Source organism: Bos indicus, chromosome 8 (genome assembly GCF_029378745.1).
Source record: "Bos indicus isolate NIAB-ARS_2022 breed Sahiwal x Tharparkar chromosome 8, NIAB-ARS_B.indTharparkar_mat_pri_1.0, whole genome shotgun sequence".
In the NCBI taxonomy this organism is placed as follows: domain Eukaryota; kingdom Metazoa; phylum Chordata; class Mammalia; order Artiodactyla; family Bovidae; genus Bos; species Bos indicus.
In genome coordinates, this window is record NC_091767.1 from 108052778 (window position 1) to 108076551 (window position 23774).

Here is a 23774-nt window from a genome sequence, read left to right on the forward strand (position 1 = left end):
TGGCTTGTGTGGATGCAAAGTGGCGAGCGTTTACTTCCCTGGGGAAAGTACCCTGTAGTGGAAGGCGTGCTGTGTTGGGAACACCAAGGTGAGGTTTCCTTAGGAAGCTCTGGTTCGTGTTCAGCAATGTTCACGCTTCTTTAACACTCAGTCCAGCTCCTGAGTCAGCCCACAGGTTCCTGTCTTGCAAAGCTCACAGATGGTCCCCTGTCTTTCTCCCGTCTGGAGAGCCCACTCCTTCTTCTCCTGGAGGTGAGAGCATGTGTGTATGCGCTCTGTGGGGAATGGGGAGTGGGGAGAGAGGAGGTCAAGCAGAATGAGTCCTGGAGTCTAGAGACCTGAAGTACGGGGGATCACGGGGAAAATGGTGGGTTGTTTCCTCTGGCTGTCCACCTGCCTTTCGTGGTACGCTAATTAGCAGTACGGGTGCAAGCTGACAGCTTTGGGAGGAAGCGGTAATGCAGTGGGAGGTGAGGGAAGACAGTCTTGCCAGGGAAGTCGTTCCTGACTTATAAATACACCTGCTTATTACGGTGCCACCTGCTTGTGATTTCATAGTTAAGGGTCTGCTCGTTGTCCTCATCCAGACGCCTTGCTTTCACAGAGTTCTAACACAGCGAAAGAAATTCACTCCAGCTTCCGATGCAGCATGCCAACCAAGTCCTGTTTTCAAACATTAAAAAACAGAACTGATTGGATTCTCATTTACAAGGAAATAAAGACAAGTTACTGAATTAGCTCTGCTAAAGATAATTTATAATGTTTTTGTTTGTTTTGAAGCACAGAATGTAGTGTCTTTATTGGAATGGACACCAGCTATCAGTTGCTTCAGCCCCCTTGTTACAAGCTGGGAGCGGTAAAGCTCACTATTGAGAGTTTTTCTCTTTTTTCATTTTTCTTCTCTCTCTCTCTCTTTTTTTTTTTTTTAGAAAATGCCTTTATTGATGCGTACATCCATCCAACAGTCATTTCTGGTACAGTTGTTTAGTCTTGAGAACTGGACCAGGAAAGGAGCAGGCAGAAAAAAAGAGTATGTCTTGGAGTAGGTGAAAATTTGGAGGGATACAAATTCAATCATCCCAACCACGATAAAAAACAACAACAACAACAAAAACAAACAAAAAACACAACCAAAGCCAAAGGCAGAGATGTGTAAAGTATTGTGGGTGTCAAAGAGGAAAGTGACGAGCATCCACAAAGGGGAAAAAAAGATTTAAAAGAGGAAAAAAAGGGAAGGTGGGAGGAATCCGATTCTCTTTCTATGTTATTGAACCCAAAGTAACAATAGTGAGGACCAATTTGAATTTTCCATCTGCTTTGATGAAGAAGCTTAACTTCTATCTTCAGAGAAGTTGTGGGGTTGGAAGTGAGTAGGACAGAATTCAGGTCTCCCTCCTTCACTCTCCCCCAGAAAAACAGGTCAGACTTAAAAAATTTTTTTCCTTCAATATAAGCCAGTCAACCCTTAGAAATTCCATGGATAGAGGAGCCTAGTGGCTATAGTCTATGGGATCACAAAGAGTTGGGCACGACTGAGCAACTAAACCGCCAGCACCACCCCTAGAAAGAAAAGGGAAGCCACTCTAACTGTTACCAATTATTTGAACTTAGTTTATATCCAGGATCTTTCTGATATTCCATCAAGGGCTATTTTGAGAGAAAAAAAAAGATTTTTTAAAAAAAATTAAGAATGTTATATCCAAGAAATCTAGTGAGGCTTAGGGAGGAATATTTTAAAGTTTGAACATTAGGCAAGTACTCAAAAATGAGAAAGTAGCCCATAGCTGGGATGGCTATCCACAAAGAAATGAGCATAGAGGTGGCCTCAGGATCTCTGGAAAGTCCATGATTTGAGCTTAGCATCTTTCTTGGCTCCACATCCTTGTCAACTGGTGGCTCCTCTCACATGAAGCTAGGATGTTTGCAACTCAGAAGTCTTCTTCTTTTTCCTGTTAGATATTTAGACTTCACATATGAACAGCTCATTCAATTAACATCAGTCTCCCTTCGACTCCAACAACCAAGAGGGAAAATGATATCCAGTCCATGAGCTTTACTCTTACAGCAGCCATGGTCTATCTTGTAAAGAGGTCTCCGTATAATACCCTCAGAGACGACAGTGGATTAAAGGGAAACCTTGGACTTCATCTGGGTGAGAGCTCCCACATTTGAACTTAGGCTGAACTGAGAATGCCAGAGAACCTGAGGCAGTGGGGAAGGTTAAGGTTATTGCAACTATTAACATCAATCAAGTTCTTATTATGTGCAAGGTACTGTGTTCCTCATTACATGCACTATCTTATTTAATAGCCTTAAATTCCCTTTTTATCCTAATCATATACTTAAGACAACTGAGACATACTGAGAATAAATTTTCTCAAAGTCATATGCCTACTTGGTAGTAGCAATTCAAATTGACTGTCCAACATCAATATTTTTTTTTCATTGTCTTTGCTGTAACTTATCTTTCCAGGATCATTATATGTTTTTTTATAAAATGAGAAAATTGAATGTCCTCGTGTCTTATTTCTTAGTCTTTGTTATAAGGACTTCTCTTTTCCTAGTACAGCCTTTTCCCAAAGTGTTTTCCTTAGAAGAGTCATTCAAAGGGATTTTAATAACCATTCTGTTTGAGGCTGGAGTAGGTAAAAAGATATCTGTGATCAAAAAAGTTTAAAACATGGTAGCGTAAGGGATCACATTTTGTAGCTAAACATTTAAAATTCTAAAGAGAATTGAACATCTACAAATGAGGTAGAGGCTGAGAATGTAAAATGTAGCATTAGCAAACATATTTGAGTCCAAAATACAGAATCATTTTTAAAAATCATTTTGTGCACTTATTTACTTGCTGTGGAATACATCTGGGGACAGACTGGGAGAAAGGATCAAGTCCGCATTTACTAGCCCAGCCTATAACCACTTTTCCTTCAAACTCCAGCCCCAGCTGACCTCTCTTGCCCTGTTCTTCACTTTGTACACAGATGCACACACCAGCATAGCTCTCCTTTTATTCCCAGCTCTCCCCAACACAGATCACTTAGGACCTCTGAGTTCCTTGAAGACACTGGTCTGTCTATCACGCTCAAATGTTTTCACAGAATGCAGCCTCTTCCTAGATTGCCTTTTCAACCTTCCCTTCCCACCTCGGTACAAGTGTGTATTCAGCTGTCTGTGTCTCTACTCAAATGCTAGCTCCTCTTGAACCCACTCCCGAGAAAAGTTTGCCACCTACCTCAGCTCTTTCCTTTCCCCGGCGTGCATTTCCTTACATCTTGGTGTAACATGCCAGCAAAAACCTTAAGTTTGCTGAGAATTAAGGGCTTGGATTAACATCTGAGCTCCTGGGGGCTCTTAGTCCAGATCCCACATACCTTCTGGAAAGCCATTTCTACATATAAATGCACTGGCATGTTACCAATGCTAAGGATGCAAGTGAAGTCTAATTAAATTCTGATTTTCTCATTGCCATCAAACACAGGACACTTTTTGTAACCCTATAACCCACCTAATATGATCATAGCTGACCTGTTCCCCAAATTTAATCTTGTCCATATAACCTTGTCCCAAGCCTAATGCTAAACTAGACATTATATCACTAAACCAATCCCAGCCTCATAACCCATTGGCCCATTAATATACTTCTAATCATTCCTTTATAAAACATAACTCACCCAAACAACCCTATAACCTTTCTAATGGATTCAGAACCAGCCAATTACCAAATTTGATCTCATCTGCATAGTTCCCATCACCTCTTAATGAGCTCTAACTGGCCCTGCAAGTTTCAGCATTAACAAAAGCTATTCCATTCAATTTGTGGCCTTTTATTTGATTTTTTTTTTAAAAAAAAAAACATCAAATACGGTACCATTTTTTAAGTCCATTTTTTTCCCATCTCATTCAGTTCTCTTTTTTCCTGCTTGAGAAAATTAGAATATTCCCTGCCATTATAGTTCATTATCTTTCCCAAAAGAGTTTGAGAGAAGTTATATAAAATATATATATATTTTCATGTTCTGCCACTGCATTTACATTCTCCATTGGATTTAATGAAGGCATTTCACGTATGGCTGAGGGCAAGCCCTGAATTATTTATTTTAGCGGATGCTTATAAGAAACGCACTTTAGGGTTGCGCATGGACCCAAGGGCCTTTCCATATGGGATTGGATGAACTGAACTCAGAGTATTCCATGAGAAATGTTTCTTCCACTTAGTTACCATAACAAACCACATAGAGCTAAGAAAAAGAAGAAGAAAAAGCAGATGGCGAGTTAGTACTGTTGCTGAAAATTCCGCTTTCCTAGAATTTGAATTAAAACTACGGACTCCTGCTTATGAGGATGGGGGCTGCCATGGGCTCTTTTTGTTCATTTATTCATGTGGCAAACATTTATTGAGTGCCAACCTTCTGTTAATGGGGCTGGGCGGACTCAGGGCAGAGAATTCTCACTCAGCTAAATTTGTAGCACATCTTTATGACTTGACTGTGTTATTTATCGTCTCTGGATTTTGTGGGGGTTTAGGTGCATAGATGTAAATATTTGATCATTTGATTACACACATACTGTTATATAGTAAATTAACATATAAAAAATTCAGCCATGCAGCAAACATTTATCACTTTGCTCAGCACCCTGAAAAGAAGGTTATCAACCTCATCCACTTTCACTTGAGGGAAGTCATGCTGAGAGAGCTCAGTAAACTTGCTCAAGACCTCACAAGGGAGTGAAAGTCACTCAGTTGTGTCTGACTCTTTGCAGCCCCATGGCCTATACAGTCCACGGAATTCTCCAGGCCAGACTACTGGAATGGATAGACTTTCCCTTCTCCAGGGGATTTTCCCAACTCAGGGACTGAACCCAGCTCTCCCACATTGCAGTTCTTTACCAGCTGAGCCACAAGTGGCTGTGGCAGAATTTGAATCCAGGTCTCTCTAACTTAAAAGCCCAAATTCCTTCTCTCATATCATACTACCTGTCGAGCAGTGATCTCAGAGACATTCACCTATCTATTCCAAATCCCTGATGTCATTACTGAGGAAACTCAATCCAGAGAAGAGTAGTCATTTGCTCCAGGCTTTACAGCTACAACTGTACACAATCTAGAGAAATGTGGTTTCTTTGGAGAAGAAGATGGTTGCTCTATATACACAGCATCCTGGCAACCAGAGGGTTCTGTCCACGAGCACAAGAAGAAGGCCGAATACCCATCACCCAGCCCAGCACATGGCCCTTCTGGCACTGGTTCACCGAGGCATAGGCCTCCCGAGGGAACAGCACATTGTTCATCATGCTGGCCCAGCCTCCTTATGCTTAGATGTGAAGAACCACACATCAAAATTAGCATTTGTGCAAATGATCACACAATTCCTTCAGGCCTGCTGTGCCCCCTTAATAGGCCTATCTTTCAACTGTGAAGTGACGGTCAGTGTTCTTCCATAATCTCATTTTTGTTATGTTGGCAATACAGAAACCTTCTTTTTTTTCCTTCCACTTGAAGCCATGGCTATCAGCATGAGATGGTTATTGAATCAGTAGAGGGGAAAAAAAGGATATTTTAAATTATTACCTATTCTTAGAATAGGAACATCTTTGATATATTCCAGAGTAAGAATAAAAAGGGCTTCCCTAGCGGCTCAGTGGTAAAGAATCTGCCTGCAATTCAGGAGACCACCTGCAATGCAGAAGACACAGGTTCAGTACCTAGGTCTGGAATGCACCTTTGAGAAGGAAATGGCAACCCACTCCAGTATTCTTGCCTGGGACAGAGGAGCCTGGTGGGCTACAGTCCATGTGGTCACAAGGTCGGACACGACTTAGCAAAACCACGACCACCAAGAATTAAAAAGTCCATATTTAAGACTGCCTTCTTGAGTAGAGTCTCAGGGAGTTACTGACTGACTTAAATAATTCCACCTTTCATTGTTCAGGGGACTATGTGTGCATGCTTAGCTGCTTCAGTTGTGTCTGACTCTTTGTGACCTTCTGGACTGTTGCCTGCAAGGCTCCTCTGTTCATGGGGATTCTCCAGGTGATAATACTGGAATGGGTTGCCATGCCCTCTTCTAGGGAATCTTTCCCTCTGGAATTGAACCTGTGTCTCCTGCAGCTTCTGCATTGCAGGCAGATACCTTACCGCTGAAGCACTGGGGAATAGATGTTAAACATTTCAGTTTGAGAAGATTTTAGAAATCAGGCAACTTAGAGTTGATGTACAGTGTGGTGTTAGTTTTTGTTGTACAGCATAGTGAGTCACTTATACACATACATATATCTACTCTTTTGTAGATTCTAGTCCCATATAGGTCATTCAGTTCAGCTCAGCCACTCAGTCATGTCCAACTCTTTGTGACCCCATGGACTGCAGTTCACCAGGCTTCCCTGTCCATCACCAACTCCCAGAACTTGCTCAAACTCATGTCCATCGAATCGGTAATGCCATCAAACCATCTCATCCTCTGTCATCCCCTTTTCTCCTATCTTCAATCTTTCCCAGCAACAGTGTCTTTTCCAAGGAGTCAGTTCTTCGCATCAGATGGCCAAACAATTGGAGTTTCAGCTTATCAGTCCTTCCAATGAATATTCAGGACTGATTTCCTTTAGGATTGACTGGTTTGATCTCCTTGCAGTCCAAGGGACTCTCAAGAGTCTTCTCTGACAGCACAGTTCAAAAGCATCAATTCTTCAGAGCTCAGCTTTCTTTATGGTCCAACTCTCACATCCATACATGACTACTGGAAAAACCATAGTTTTGACTAGATGGACCTTTGTCAGCAAAGTAATGTCTCTGCTTTTTAATATGCTATCTAGGTTGGTTATAGCTTTTCTTCCAAGGAGTAAACGACTTTTAATTTCATGGCTGCAGTCACCATCTGCAGTGATTTTGAAGCCCAAGAAAATAAAGTTTGACACTGTTTCCACTGTTTCCCCATCTATTTGCCATGAAGTGATGAGACTGGATGCCATGATCTTAGTTTTTTGAAAGTTGAGTTTTGAGCCAGCTTTTTCACTCTCTTTCTTTCACTTTCATCAAGAGGTCATTACAGAATATTAAGTAGATTTCTCTGTGCTATACACAGTAGGTTCTAATTAGTTGTCTAGTTTATATATAGTAGTATGTATATGTCAATCCCACTTACCCAATTAATATTCTGCCTCCTTGAATCAATATTGGAAACCTCTGTCTTCCATTAGCTGGTTCCTCTTCTGTGCCTGTAGAAATAAATGCGATCACTCTTCCATTAAAAAATACTTAAACTATTTGAAGATATAACCATGACCTCATTTTCAATGTATATTAGGCAACTTTAATAATTTTTCCTCTTTATTAAATGCTCAGTACACTCATACAGTATCAAGCAAGTTACCAGAGTATTTTGTGCATGAGAATGAATTGTGTACGTGGATAATCTGGAAGAAACCCCCCTTCTGTAACTACATGCCATCAGGCAATGTTCTAGTTGGCTTGGAGCAGTCTGTAATTGATAGCATTAGAGAAAGTATCCGTGTAACTTCCTCTATTTAAGGACATGTTTTGGAAGTTGTTTCAAACTTACAGATATTTGCGACAATAGTAGGAAGATAATGTTTTTAATTCCCTGCAGTGCGTGAGAGTCAGTTGTGAACACAGCATCTGATCGCCCTGAGAACACGGGTGAATAAGTCCTACGAACACAAGCTTCCTCCAGCATCACTGCAATGCAGCCTCCAGGATGAAGACATTAATACTGATACACTACTAGCACCTAAATTCATAAACCCTTTCCAAGGACTCTAATTTCACAAACTCTTTCCAAGTACATCTAATTTCCATAAATGTTCTTTGTAGCAGAAAGGTCCATTCCAGAATCCCATGTCACATTTAATTGTCATATATTTTTTGTATCCTTCGATCAAGACCAGTTCCTCAGCTGACCTTGTCTTTAACGATTTGGAGACTTTGTAATAACACAGGCCAATTAGTTTGTGGGCTGTCACTCAATATGATTGCTTGGTATTTCTTCATAATCAGGTTTAGATTATAGATTTTCAACAAAAACATAAAATTGGAGACTGTATTTTTCTCACTGTATCCTAACAAGTGGTACACAGTTTCAGTTTGTCTGACTGGTGACATAAACTTTGATCACCTGATTAAGATTGTGACCACAGGTTTCTTCACTGTGCAGAGCCTTCTGTAATTAATAAGTATTATATGAGACTTATATAATACTTATTTGGTTAATACTTAATTGGTTTTTCCAGTAGTCATGTATGGAGTATTATAATGAGAGTATTATAATAATATATAATTATTATATTAATAATTATAAGTATTATTTTGAGACTAACAAATTTCTGTTCCATATCTAACTCTCACCCACTAGTTTCAACATCATTAATGTTGGTTAGAGAAATTAATTCCTATGCCTACCAAATGGCAATTTTCTGTCACCATTGTTTCTTCTCCATTTATTAAGTGGCATTCTAGTACAAGAAAAGGTGTTTTATTCATCCCATTTATTTATCTTATTAGATAAATAAATCTAGATAGATAGACTCATGGGTTCTTATCTTATTCAATGGGTTATAATCCATCGCAACCTCTAACTGAGCTGGTAGCTTAGGTTGTTGCAGTGAGAGGTCCTTCCCCCCGGTTTCTGTGTCCCTTTTCAACCCCAGTTGTACTTTATATTTCCATTCTTTGTAGTACACCAAACTGTATCAGGCTTATCTCAAACTTTAACACTTACAACCCCATGAAATCAGCCATATTTCTAAGGATTCCTGGTTTCTTTCAGTACAGAATAGTTTATAGACAAAGATTTGGGTGCCAGATGTGTTCATTGTTGTGGGATGTCACTGTTTCCAGGCCCTCTCAGTGGACAGAACTAGGATGTGTATGTAAATAACCAACATAGGTTATGTATGTACATAACTGACAAAGAATATACATGTATATAACAACAGACAGAGGATATGTAGGCATGTAACTGACATAGGGTGTGTATATGTACAACAGACATTTGGTATGTGTGTGTGTATAGAAGACATAGATACATATGTATGTAACCACTTACATACACATACATACTCCCACTAGCCAACTTCCTCACCCATTCAGGCTCCAGGACACCTTTTAAGCATTGAGCTCCTTCTCTGAGTGATGCAAACTTTGACACATCTCACCTCATGGCTTTTGCATTAAGTGACTTATGAGGGAGTAGATGAAGGGAAACAGAAGGAAGGAAAAGAAGGGAAGGAGGGAAGCTGGAAGGAAGAAAGTATTTTATTCAAGTTTAAAAAGTAAAGTGTTAGTCACTCAGTCATGTCCAACTCTTTGCGACTCTAGGGACTGTAGCCCTCCAGGGTCCTCTGTCCACAGAGATTCTCCAGGCATGAATACTGGAGTGGATTGCTATGTCCTCCTCCAGGGGATATTCCCGACCCAGGAATCAAACAGGGGTCTCCTGCATTGCAGGCAGATTCTTTACCAGCTGAGCTACCAGGGAAACCCTTATTCAAGCTTAATTTTACTAAAATTTCTTCAAGAAACAGACAGCTTGAATAGTTTTTGACAGAAAAAAAGTAGAGATGAACCACTCAATAGTCTCATGCTGAACACAGGGGCTTTAAATTAACCATTATTACAGTTTATAATAAACTTTTGGCTGCCATTGTGCTTGTTTCATGAAGTGTGACCTAATTTCAAAGGGATCTTTCCCCCTATAATACCCTGGTGTCCTCCAGATAACTGCCACGATATGTTTAAAAAAAAAAAAAGCAAAATCTGACATCTCTGCAAAATCTGACATCTCTGTGAACTTTGCTCTTTCTAAACTTAGTCTTGGAAATACTTGTTTGCCAGTGCCGCTCTTAAAATGTGGCTTCATAAACTGCACCCGTATGTGTGTGTTTCTCTATGAATAATGCAATGCTATTATAACTATTCCGACACTACTGTGAATCCTGTCCTTCCTAACAACATGACTGAGTATTGTATTAACAGCTTTATGTGTGTAACAGAATGTTAGAATGGAAGTTTTGACTGAGGCATATTCTAAAATGAGCTTCTAGACCATGAAGCAAACATTGCAAAACAGTGGATAATAATCTGACACCTTTTCAAGCCCTGTTCCTCATTGAGGGTACAAGATGGTCATCAATTGGGTAGTGAAGACAGAGTTCTGGAAACCAGTACTGTGTACGCATTGAGGGTGCACTCGGGGAGGTTGCCCCTGTTCACATCACACCAAGACATGGCCCTTTAGGAAAACCATTTGAAGAGCTTGTTGAATATTCTTCTGGCATTCTAATGTCTGAGTCATAGCTGAGAAACATGAAAGCCAAGAGCCTAGATAGAGTGATTACAGACAATTGTGGTTTTGGAAGTAATGATCCTTCCTGTCTGGTAGAGCAGAGTATATATGGTCTTTACCTTAAACCAGATATAGGCCATGCAATAAAGAACACTGGTTTGGAGTTGTCTAGAACTGTCTAAGAGGTTTTCATGGATGGGTATGAGGACCCCAGTGTAGCTGAAGACTGTGGGCTCAGTTTGAGCAGCAAGAGGTAGGTTGACAGAGAGATGCATTACAAAAATTCAGGTGAGAAATACTCCAAATCAGGGGTAGTAGAGCCAGAAGGACCCATGAGGGACACAGATAACATGAAACGTCTTTCCGGCACAAAGAACCCGGAAGCTGTGTCTCCAGCCAGCGTCAGTCAAAGAGAAACTTTTCTGCTTGCTCCCTTTCCTCCGCTCCAAACTTTGCTCTGATCCCAGATCCCAGGGCTTCGGAAGGAGTGTAGCAGATGCTGCCCACCTACCCTTCTGCTTCTACAGGGTGTGAGACAGAAGCATGTCAGAAGGAGGGGATGTGGGAGAAGCTTTACTTTTATATCAAGTTCCAGGTTATGAGGATTGTATGGGGCAGGGCATATTAATTATTAAATTGAGACAGAGTTTTATAACTTAGTTACCTTACAGCTTTTTCTGTGGTAACTAGAGTAGATGAGGTATCCTGAGTGCAGGGAAGCACCTAATATACTGGATGAGATTGGCAGTTGCTCTCTGGTTACATCTCCTAAGACATCCTTGATCGATGAAATATTAAATATGCATCTTTGTGTCTTGAGTTCATAGGGAGACACCCTAGTTTTCTAGATGAGGCAAAGAACTCTCAGACAGGCAAATAGCTTTTACTCAGAATCACACAGCTCTTTAGGCAGAAGAAGGATTTGAATGTATGTTTTAACTAGTACTTAAGTCCAAGTTCGTAACTACTGGGAGCTTTGTGAATTTATGTCATTCATGCAGAGATAAATATGAGGACACTTCATCAAGCTTTGCCATGAGGAGTTGAGGCAGAAATCCATGAGACCCAAACCCTGTAGAAGCTGAGACAGCCCTCTCTTCCTATGAATAGAAAATAACAAAAACAAACAAGAGCCACTGATGAACCTAATAAGGAAATGTTCAACAGATTAGGAACTCTAAAGCTAAATACTGTATTTATAGATAACATATCCTGCTGCTGCTGCTGCTGCTAAGTCGCTTCAGTCGTGTCCGACTCTGTGCGACCCCATGGATGGCAGCCCACCAGGCTCCCCCGTCCCTGGGATTCTCCAGGCAAGAACACTGGAGTGGGTTGCCATTTCCTTCTCCAATGCATGAAAGTGAAAAGTGAAAGTGAAGTCGCTGAGTCTTGTCCGACTTAGTGACCCCATGGGCTGCAGCCCACCAGGCTCCTCCGTCCATGGGATTTTCCAGGCAAGAGTGCTGGAGTGTGGTGCCATTGCCTTCTCCAACATATTCTGAGTATCCTTAAAAAACGTGTCATTGAAATCCACATTCACCGCCTTCTTGTCACCCCCCCATCAAGCAGTAAATCCAACTCTACTAACAACAGGCGTGAAAAACTGAGCGTTCATCCTCTTACTCAGAATGGATTCAGACCTTTAGTATCGGGTGCTCCCCAACTATCCATTTACATCACATCTAGTCTAGAGCTGTCTAGAACTGTCTAAGAGGTGCTCGTGGATGGGCATGAGGGCCCCAGTGTAGCTGAAGACTGTGGGCTCAGTATGAGTAGCAAGAAGTAGGTTGCTTTCCCTTCCTCCCTTCCTTCCTTTCTTCCTTACTCTATTTCTTCCTTTTCCTCCCTCCTTCCTCCCTTTTTCTCCCCTCCCCCTTCTCTTCTTTTCTTCCTTTCCATCCCCATGCCATGCAAACATGACAATTGTTTCTGAGAAAGAGGAAGCTCTGTTATTCCACTTGGAAAACGATGTCATACTGGTTATTCAATATTTATAAAGGACCTATATAAGTGATGGCAAAAATCTCTAAATATTGTCCTTACTCTGAAAGCACAAGCCTTAATAGACATTAAGGGGTGCAATGCGTGTACTTGGTACATAGTAGAATTAGAAATCATGGTGCTTCTTCTCCACATGTGCATATGAGCATATATGTCTATCACATCCATCCTTCAGGGGCAAGTTTAAGCATCTCCTGTTCTCCCTGAGATATTCCCTAGTAAGTACTGCCTGCAAGAACTGGTCTCCCTTTTGATATTCCCTCTCATTCTCTTTAATTAGCTTTTAGTTGTTTTTGAAAAATGGCTTTCTTCTGCATTGTATTACTTTAAAGATTCTCCAGAACTTATACAACCATTTTATTCAGCTCTTCGATTTAACAATTTAGGACCTCAGGCCAAAGGAATTAAGAAACTTTCCCCAAATCACACTATGTTAAAGGGAAAACAGTTGCTCTAATTCATCATTAGTCTTTAATTATTTTACTGAAAGCTCCACAAGGACTAAAATTATACTACATTCTTTTATTATCTTTATTCCCTGAGGCTACCAGCAGTGGTAGGATCACCAAGTGGGCACTCAATACATTCTTGCTATGTTAAATTTTACTGATTCTATATACACATGGGTTTTTCAAAATCGGCTGTGCACAAAACTCACCTGGGGCCTTGTTAAAATAGATAAATCCTGTTCCTATCCCCGGAGACTGTAACTCTGGAGATCTGAAATGTGTCCCAGGAATCTGTATTTGTAAGAGATGCTCCAAGCAAGTTGATCTTAATGGTCCAAGAAGTAGTGCTTAGCAACCACTGGCAAGCACAGATACCTTACTCTGGAAAATTTCCAGGAGAAAAGTCTACAATTTTGCTTAGTATTATGTTTTGGTGTCTAATAGACCTTATAGCTAAAGGGAAAAAAAAAAAAAGTTCTTTACAATGTTGTAACTAAATTCTCACTGCAGTTTCCTCCCTACTACCCCGGGTGGAGTGGCTAGCAGCTGGTCTTTTAATAACCCTTGAAGATGATTATTAAGTTACTCATCCGCCTTCCTGTTTCCCAGCTAAACAGTCCCAGTCTTTCTAAGCTACCCTACAGGCCCTATTTCCCAAGCCCTCCTTCTCCCCCATAGTTGCCTAACTTTTGAAGTAAGACTAACAGTCTATTATTGTGCTGTGTTCTATGAGGTGTAATGAAAAGTCATTTAAACATTTTGAGAAGAAGCACCATACAAGTGGTGCGTGCGTGCTAAGCCACTTCAGTCATGTCTGACTCTCTGTGATCCCGCGGACTGTAACAACCTGTCAGACTCTTCTGTCCCTGGAATTGTCCAGGCAGGAATACTGGAGTGGGCTGCCATTCCCTCCTCCAGGGTATCTTATGTCTCCTGCATTGGCAGCCAGGTTCTTTATCACTAGTGACACCTGGGAAGCCCGTATACAAGTGGTAGGCTTTGGATTTGAGAGTAATATCCCTATGTGTCTTGTCTGCACACATTTCATTGGCATTTGCTATTCTGGGGAGATAGGCAGTGTCGTGCCCGTGGTAGAATCCCACACAGCCAGGCAGAACACCACAGAGTGCCTACTCACTCACTTGTGCTTTCTACTTACAGGGTGAGTGACTCCGAGCAAGCTATTTTCTCTTTTTATTATTTCCTTATAAGGAAGACAATGAGTATTCTACCTAAGCTCCCACAATCATTATAAAGCTCCAATCAGAGCAGCCCACAGAGCTTTGGAAAGTATGAAGTTCATTCTGTAGCTCGACATTAGGGATTGATACACAGGAGGTTGTTCTTCGGAAAGTATGAAATTCATGCTATAGCTTGACTTCAGGGGTTGATACACAGGAGGTTCTCCCTTGGACTGCAAGGAGATCAAACCTGTTAATCCTAAAGGAAATCAACCCTGAATATTCATTGGAAGGACTAATGATGAAGCTGAAGCTCTCAACACTTAGGCCACCTGATGCAAAGAGCCAACTCATTGAAGAAGACACCGATGCTGGGAAAGACTGAGGGCAGGAGGAGAAGGAGGTGGCAGAGGATGAGATAGACAGTTGGATGGCATCATCAACTCAATGGACATGAGTTTGAAAAAACTCTGGGAGATAGTGAAGGACAGGGAAGCCTGGCATACTGCAGTCTGTGGGGTTGCAAAGAGTTGGACACAACTGAGTGACTGAACAACAGCACAGAACATTGGTTTGCTGGAGAGTCATAGAGAATCAGTAGAGCACCAATAGCTTGGGGATAAAAATTACATGATTACAAAGTCCAGGGTCTGAGACACAATTAGAACAAACCAAAAGGGATATTTCATAGCAAGGTGAATCAAATGCCAAATGAAAATGGTCCTCCTCCAGCAAATAACCAGAGATTTTCTTGAAAGGTGGGTGCTTCTCTGAGGTCTGATATCTGCCTTTGACTACCTGGACCTGATTTCTCAGCCTGATCTCTCAGCGTGATCTTTCTCATGATGCCCAGCTGTTCCATCCTTTCTTTGGGGCATCACCATTGCTGTCCTGCCAGGGCCATTATATTTCACACCATGATGGTTTAGACAGATTCATGGCATATCAATATGCACTGTCAAAGAAGAAATTAGATGTAGGTATTGGCTGTAGAGAAACTCATAAAGCATCAAATGATGCTTTATCACCAACCACCCAGGTGATTATTTATTCAGTAATAACTAGAGCATTTATTGAGCATTATTGAGGACCTGATTGACTGTGGTACTAGTTGATGAAGATACCATGCTCTGTTCTAAATGATGCAATGTATCATCTCATTTAATCATCTTACACTGCTATTAACACTCTGTGTTTGCGATCATAATGGTCTCATCTTACAGATGAAGAAGCTGAAATAGAAAGAGGTGATAGAAGTTGATTGAGATTCTATGGTAACCTGAGCCTCAAAGCAGATCACTGGACGTCAGAACCAATGCCTTTGAAAACCACACTACGCAAATTTAAGGTTAGAGATGGAGCAGTGCCCTGATAAAAAGGAATGGTGACATTTCCTGCCTGTTCCAGAAAGCTGTCAATGCCAACTTTATAACTAAAGATTGAAGCCCTAATTGCTGGCTTAGCAGCTAAGATGTTTAAGGTCTAGATTCCAATATTTCTCATAGTCTTATCTCTAACAACCCTGCTCTCCACACCCCATATTCAGAGGCAAATGCAACAGCTCCCTGTTCGCCACTTGCACTCCAAGCTTTCCTACTTTCTCATCTTCGTTCTCGCTCTTCCTCCTATAACAATCTTTGCAAGATTAGCATGGCAAATTCTAACCTTTTCTCAATAAATAATGTAAATGTTCCCCCTTAATTTCCTAATTCCTGATATAAGCAAAGACATGTTATTTTTGAGCTTCAAGTCCATTTCAAAAGCTATCTTTTTACTCCTAGAATTTTCTGTCTTACAATATAATGTGATGCTATCTTATCACTCTTAAAAATCAGCAATGCTGAAGTCATGTGCAATGTGCTAGAGACAATGTCATATGCTTTCCTAACCCTCATGTCAGTCTGATGGTGTTGACATTAAAATCTCTGTCTTACAAGGCAGGGAGTGAGATTCATAGAGGCAACTCAAGGTCGTACAACTGGATTTTGCATCCATATTTTTCTAAATGCAAAAATTCTATTTTCAATAACCACAATATACCACTTTATTAGTCTATAAACTTCTTGAAAACAATGTTTACATCTTACTCATATTTGATTTCTAAACTCATTGCAGATGGTAGTCATCATGTGTTCTTTTTTTCCTTTTTCTTAATTTCTTTGCAAATTGATTTAAACTGAATTCTGTCATAGATATTGGCTTTTGTGAAGTTGCATACTCGTTCCAGACAACACAGCCTGAAACTTTCTTTCCCTTTGTTCATTGTTGATGAGGGTTTGCTTGTTCTTCTCCTTAAGTTACTTTTTTATTCAATCTGTGCTTTAAACTGACTTTCATGTTCTTGCTGCCAAAATGACAGTCCCTCATTTCAGCTGTTTGACAGCTTGCACGCTCTGCCTGCCGGCATCAATATTTACTAATGGACCCTTTCTCTTACAAAAGCTGTTTGCAATAAGGAAAGATAATGAAGAAATTACTTGACCCCAGACACACAGTTAGCAGTAATGATGGTCCGTGTCATTGGGCCTCTCTGCCATCTGTGCCCAAGCAAGCGGGGAGGGCAGGGGAAAGATGGAGAGGCTGAGATGGTGGAGGAGAACTCCAAGGAGAGAGAAGGTTGATGGTTCAGAAGCCGGAAGGGAACAGACTTTTGTAAACCTGCTTCTATGGTCCCGGCATTTCACATGCAGGATCCCATTTAGTTCTCAAAATAATGTGCTAAGATCACTATAGCTGATCCTTTTGAATTGTTCTTAAAAGGAAAAAAGAATAACTGAGAGTCAAAGAAAGCAGGTAAAGGAAGAGAGGCAGAAAATAAAGGAAACGGCAATGTGCCAGTTTAAGTCTCTGAAATTTGGAATTGTCCAAGAATAGATCTGAATCTAGTCTTCTGCAATAGAATGGTTGTGTGACCTTGAACAAGGGATGTGTGTGTGAGTGCATGCGTGCACACACAAAGCGCTTGCCAGCTTCTCAACATTCACTTTCTATGTGCAGAAAGTGAATAATAACAGGATCAACTTGGATGTGTTACTCTAAAAGTTAACTGAGATAATGGACATAAAATTTGTAGCCTGGTTTCAGGCACAAAACAACTACTGCATACATGAGAAGTTTTCTATTTTTGTTCTTCTTGTTAGTACTCAGATAAAATGATCACATGATGTGTCCAGCACTCAAATACAAGCCTGTTTCCTTAATTCTTTGCTCTTTCTACTCCAGGACAAGGCTCAACAAGTCATTAGTAAAAGCAAATAGAAAGGGCAAGAATAAAGCATTGAAAGTTCTCTGTGTCATCATAATATATCTCTATAGGTTGATTGGGGTAGAGCCCTCTGGCCTAGATTTGTAATTTCTAATTTTTAGAGCCTGAAGAGTTTAGTCATCTTTCTGGGTGGAATAATGATAACTTACTGTCATGCTCAAGTTGATGCCTTTATATTCACACATAAAATTAAATCTTGATCAATACATAGGATTTATCACAGAAGTGGCTGAGTACAGAATGCTTGAGTGAAAGAAAAGAACCTCTTTATTCATACTACTATGAATTCACAGATTCCCCATTGTTATAGTCTTCATATGAAAATGTTTTTTTTTTTTTTTCTGAAGTTAGTCCTTTGAAGGTAAAAGAATGTAAAACACCTAAATAATATCCTAATTTCATGGAGTTTTGGATTCTAGTTTGAATTCTGCTCCATACTTACTGTGTGCCCTTTATCATATGGCTCAGCCTTCCTGCTGCCATTTCTCAAACTGCAGAAATGTGGAAAGTGAGCTCTTATATATTTTATAGTCAACTTTGATAACATATAAAGCTGTATAAAGAACAGCTCTAATTCATATATTTAATGAACATACATTTTCTTTGTTTGATTATGAACATGACTAGATTTGGTAGCCAAACTGGTCCAAGTTTGTAAAAGGTGGAAGTTGCGTGTTCAGTATTTAATTACTAGGCATGCTACTGTCATTGATCACTGGAAAATTTGACAACATGCACACATCCTCCCTTTGTACAAAAATGTACATGGGAACATGCTCATGAAGTAGGGTCTGAATTTCACTGTGGACACTCAGCCCCTTAAGCCCACCTGTGTGTGGACCCAGATGAAGAAGAAGACTCGGTAAGTACCTACCTTTCTAGCCCCCACACCCACTGCAAGTGCAATATGGAAGTCTTATTCCACAACAAGTATGCCAGCCCCCTGCTCAGGCTTTATTAAGAGCTGGCACTTTGCAAGTCTTTGAAAGAGAGTGGTGATATCTGGCTGAGAAGCTGGAAGACATCACATGAGACAGGGGAGTCTAAGTGGATGGGTCACGAAAGGTGACAGCATACTAGAAATCCCTGAGCACCACTCTTGCAGAGTTCCATGACTGTGCTAGTCACTGTCTACAAGAACCAACTGTGCTATTCTCAGGCTTCTTACTGGCAGCTTCCCCCGAAACACCTCCTTCCCTCTCTCCTTCCATGGCATGTATTTTCATGGAGCAGAGGCTCGCAACCTGAGCTCCAGCCCTTTCCCTGTGTTGAATTTCAGGATCTTTTTCATGAACTCTCTCCCAAGTAGGGCTTCCCTGGTAGCTCAGCTGGCAAACAATCCAATGAGATGGTTTCACAGACGAGACGGCATCTCTGAATTGATTTAGGGTCTTGTTACGAGTCATAGAGTCATTGGTGAAATAAAATGCTGATTTTCTTCTGAGTCTTTTCCTGACCATCACTCAGGAATGATTTCCCAACCTCTTGTGCATGGCTTCACGACTCCTACTGGACTTCATGACCTTTATTCTTTAAACGCCTGCCTCCCCTATTCTACAACCTGGACCAAGAGGACAGACTTCTAACTGTGTATGCAAAGCACGTTGCTGAAGGCCTGGAGAATAGTTGTGACCACAAAATAGATGAGGATTTAATACAGGAAAAGAAGAAAAACTGAATATGTAATAAATACATGTAAGTACACCTTATACCATGCTTAGAATGCAGAAAGCTTGGTAAATACCCCTTCCACAAAGAGGTCTACCTTAACTATACAATGTAGCATTCACAGTAGATTATAATTATATTTTTGTGTCCATTTAGTTAATGATTTTCTTTCATAACCTACACAAAGGGAGTTCGTTGCTGGAATAACCACAGTGCCCGAGATAAGTGTCAATCCTCAATATACATGAACAAAACAAATGAATCCATCATCTCTCCTTCATTTCTTCCCTTCCTCCTTTTTTTTCTCTTCATCTTTTCTTTTGTGCTTATTTCTCTTACTTGAGTTCCAATACTTACCTCTTCTTTTTCTTCTTCACTCATTTATTTTTATTTTCAAATTTCCTTTCTTCCTTTCCGTAAAAAAAAAAAATTATTTTTAATGATGATATTCATAGTATTCACTTCATGGGGGTGTGCTATTTGCCAGACAATATTCTAAGCATTTAACCTAAATTAACTTACTTAATGGTTCCCCAAATTTTATGAACTAGAGCTACTCTAATCCCCAGTTTGCAGAAGTGGAAACTGAGTCTTGGAGGAAAAAACTTGCTATTCTAGGTTATGGAACCACAAGTGGCCAAGATGGCTGCAAACCAGAGGCTGTGACTCCAGACATCATGGTCTTTAGCCACGGAAATGACTGCCTCCCCAAAGCCTCAAGAGCCTCAAGTAATATTCTATAGGAATCTTTGAAGAGCTCTGGATTTAAAGATTGAAATAGGATCAGATGGCTTTTGAATTTTCTCTGTTACTCTTTCACCAGTTTCTTGGAAAATTCACTTCAAATTATCAACCTGAAAATGGATCTGACTGGATTGAAAGTCTGAACCATTCTAGGCTCCCCTGCTGTCACAGGCAACCTGACAGCCTCCATAGTTCTTGATCTGGGGAATTATGGGAGAATCTTGAACCTGTCAGGATGCTCGACCAGGCTATTGTCCTCTGGATGAATGACAGCAGCACTGCCTCTGTCTCCACTTGACTTTCTGCCTGGGAGCAGCCAACTCTTAGAGCTCCATGCAGAACATCTGCAAGTGAGACCCCCACTGAAATACTTATATCGTGAAGGAAAGTGGGGACAGTGTCGGAAAGGGCATTGGTTGGGAGTCAGCATACCTGAGTTACCATCCTTCCTCAAGGTCCCCAGCTGACAGGGCAAATCACTGAGCATTTCTCGACCTTCGTTTTTCTAACTATTACCTAAAGGGATTTGGCTAGTGCATTGTTAAAGGTCCTACTCAGCTATAAAGTTCTCTGAAGCTCACTTAAAGCAACACACAAAAGAAGTACAGCAAAATAATGAATTGCCACTGCAGGTAGTTTGACTCCAAGGCAGACAGTTGCAACTCCGAAACTTAAATCAAAGCCCAGATGAGACTATATCCCCCCTCTCACCAAAGGCTGCCCTACTGAGTATTAGAATATGAAAAATAATAAACTATGGCTTATTCAGAGCAGTAAAACAAATGAATGTCAGCTATGAAGAAGGTGAGTCAGGGGCTGCCAGGAACTAGAGATCTGTGGAGAGTGAGCATTTAAGTAAGAACAATGAAGAGGGGAAAATGGGCCTAATGTGATCTGAGAGCTTGATCCAGTCTTTATTCTGAGAGCAGGTAGTGAGCATAGCAGAGCTTACTAAAGTCTCAGGCTGAATGTGCTTTTGTATGTGGCTTTTAGTAACAGAAAAATTCCTCTCCAGCTGACCCAAAGGGCAAAGGAAATGCTTGAGCTCATACAGTAGAAATCCAGAGGCAGGATGCTCTTCAGGTGGGTTTGATCTGATGGCTCATAGATTTCTAAAAGCATCTTCCATCTATCTGCCTTCTTTTGTGGCAGTTTCAGCTTCCTTTTAAGGCTGATTTCACTCATGGGGTCAAAATTATCAAGTTATTTCTTATAACAAATGCCCAGGAAGACCTAGAGGGATGGTTTGAGGTGGCTCTCCCAGAAAAGCAATAGAACCATTTCTTAAAATCCCTCAGAAAATCTGCTTTCATGACTACTGATCCTGCCTCAGTTACACATCTGCTCCTAAATTAAAATCACTGGTCGTGGGCATAGAATGTCTCTATTACCCAGACAAGTCACTGTAGCAGGGCTGTGACAGTCTCTTACTAGATTAGGTAAGCGGTGAATAGCACAAAAGGCAGATTGCTTAATCTCCCCTGACCTCACGGCCTCTCAACAATGGAGGTGAGGAGACAGGGAAGTGGAGAGTCAACAGTCATGCCCACACTGTGAAAAGAATAGAAGAGATAGCAACACGTTTTCTAAAATTGAGATAAAATTGACTTATAAGAGTGTATTAGTTTCAGATGACAATATTTGCATGTATTGCAAATTGATCACCACAATGTCTAGTTAAAATCTATCATCAATATAGCTAAAAAAAAAAATTTGTCCTTATGATGAAAATCAAGACCTACTCTCTTAGCAACTTTCATGTTTGCAACACAGTATTTTTAACCATAGTTATCATGTTGCGTATTACATCCCCATGACTTATTCATCTGGTAACCAAAAGTTTACCTTTTGACCACCTTCATCCACTTTGCCTACCCCCACCATCCCTGCCTCTGGCAATCGCCAATATGTTCTCTGTACTTATGAGCTTGTTTTCTGGTTCATTTTGTTCGTTTTAAGATTCCCCATATAAGTGAAATTAGACAGTATTTCTTTCTCTACCTTATTTCACTTAGCCTAATGGCACCCCACTCCAGTACCCTTGCCTGGAAAATCCCATGGACGGAGGAGCCTGGTAGGCTGCAGTCCATGGGGTCGCTAAGAGTCGGACACAACTGAGCGACTTCACTTTCTCTTTTCACTTTCATGCATTGGAGAAGGAAATGGCAACCCACTCCAGTGTTCTTGCCTGGAGAATCCCAGGGATGGGGAAGCCTGGTGGGCTGCCGTCTATGGGGTCACACAGAGTCAGACACGACTGAAGTGACTTAGCATAGCATAATGACCTCCAGTTCCATTCAGATTATCACAATGGCAAGATTTTCTTCCTTTTTATGGCTGAATAATACTTCTCTGTGTGTGTGTGTGTGTGTGTGTAGTTGGTTAAGGGGGTGTTCCCCTCACTCCTTGTATAATTATTTTGGCTGGTCTAATGATTAAGTTGACACAAAATAGATCAACAGGAGGAAAAAAATAATAATTCATATGTATAGAGATATTCTACAAATGGGACCCCTGAAGTGACCAAAGCAGGCAGGCTGTTTATATATCATGTTTGAACAAGGAAACAATTATCTGTGAAGATGTAACAAGGGGGCTTGTGCTTGGGAGTAGCATACTAATGAAGAAGTAGCAAAGTTTGTTTACCCAGCTTTCTTAGCCTTGAATTTCCTAATTCTGTTGATAAGAATTCTTCCTATCTCTCTGGTGTAAGGAGGATACTTTTGCATGGTTGATTTATTTTCAAGGGCAAGCAGGGGAATCAGTATTTTTTAACACCTTTTTTTTTTTTTTCTTTTACCAGCTATTTAACAAGTACTTTTAATTCAATATAATCAATATGCCATTGTGGCATATCTTGGAGCAACCTGATCTGTTCTTCATCCACTCGCCCATCAGTGGACACTTGGGTTGCTTCCAAATCTTGGCTATTGTAAATAATGCTTCATTGAACATGCGGGTGCATATACCACTTTGAGTTATTGCTTATATTTCATTCAGATAAATACCAAAAAGTGGAATTGCTGTTATGGCAGTACTATTTTTCAATTTTTGAGAAACCTCCATACTGTTTTTCTTAATGACTGTTCCAATTTTCATTCCCACCAACAGTGCACAAGTGCTCCCTTCTCTGCATCTTTGCCGACAATTGTTGCTTCTTGTTTTCATTTGTTTTTGTTTTTTTCTTTCAATAATAGCTAACTAACAGGGTGAGGTGATATCTCATTATGATTTTGATATGCATTTTCCTGGTGACTGGTAAAGGAGCACATTTTATCTTGGGAATCTACTCCAACTGATTGATGATGGTCTCCTACAAAGATGTGTTGAGAAGTCTTCCAAGACTTCATGGGGATGTGCTCTATTTGATTACAAATATCTGCCCTGGGTACTGAAATAGGCTGTCTACATGACATGGTTTTGCCATGCCATCTTGATTTATCAGAATGTTATGTTAAAAAAGAGAAAGGCATGTAGCCTGAATTCTAAAGTTTACTTCATTCAGAATCCAGAAGAGATGAAGGCATCCGCAAGTAGCACTTAGTCCTGTATCTTATACCATGGACCCTGATACTATTAAAAGTTGGGCTCACTGAAAGGAGCTTTCCAAATTCTGAACACTTTTGCCTATAGACACACTAGGATGAATGAAAATAAAATACATTTAGTGCAGCAAATGAAGTGAGACATAACTAAATTTGATGCATACAATTTTTATTACACCTAGGAAGCAACAATATTTTAGAGCGAGCTGTGTAGGAGACGGACTGCAGCCGATAATCATTCATGGTCATTGGTAGTTGTATGTCTATACAGCCTTGGAGAGGAGGTGGGGACATTGCTCACCCAACCTTAGGCTTAGATCTAGCCTCCAAAATGGGACAATGCTCATGATAGTAGGAACAGGAAGAAGTTGGTAAATCACTACGCTCAAAATATTGAAATCAATAAATGTATGTCTAGTAAATCCCAGGGATGGGGGAGCCTGGTGGGCTGCTGTCTATGGGGTCACACAGAGTCAGACACAACTGAAGCGACTTAGCAATAACAGCAGCAGCAGTACTGAGTGTATACTTTGCTATAAGGAAATCCAGGAGGCACAGACATAGTCTCTATTTTCAATAATTTGCAGTCTTCCTAGGGTGTGGGTCCTGGAGTAGGAAAT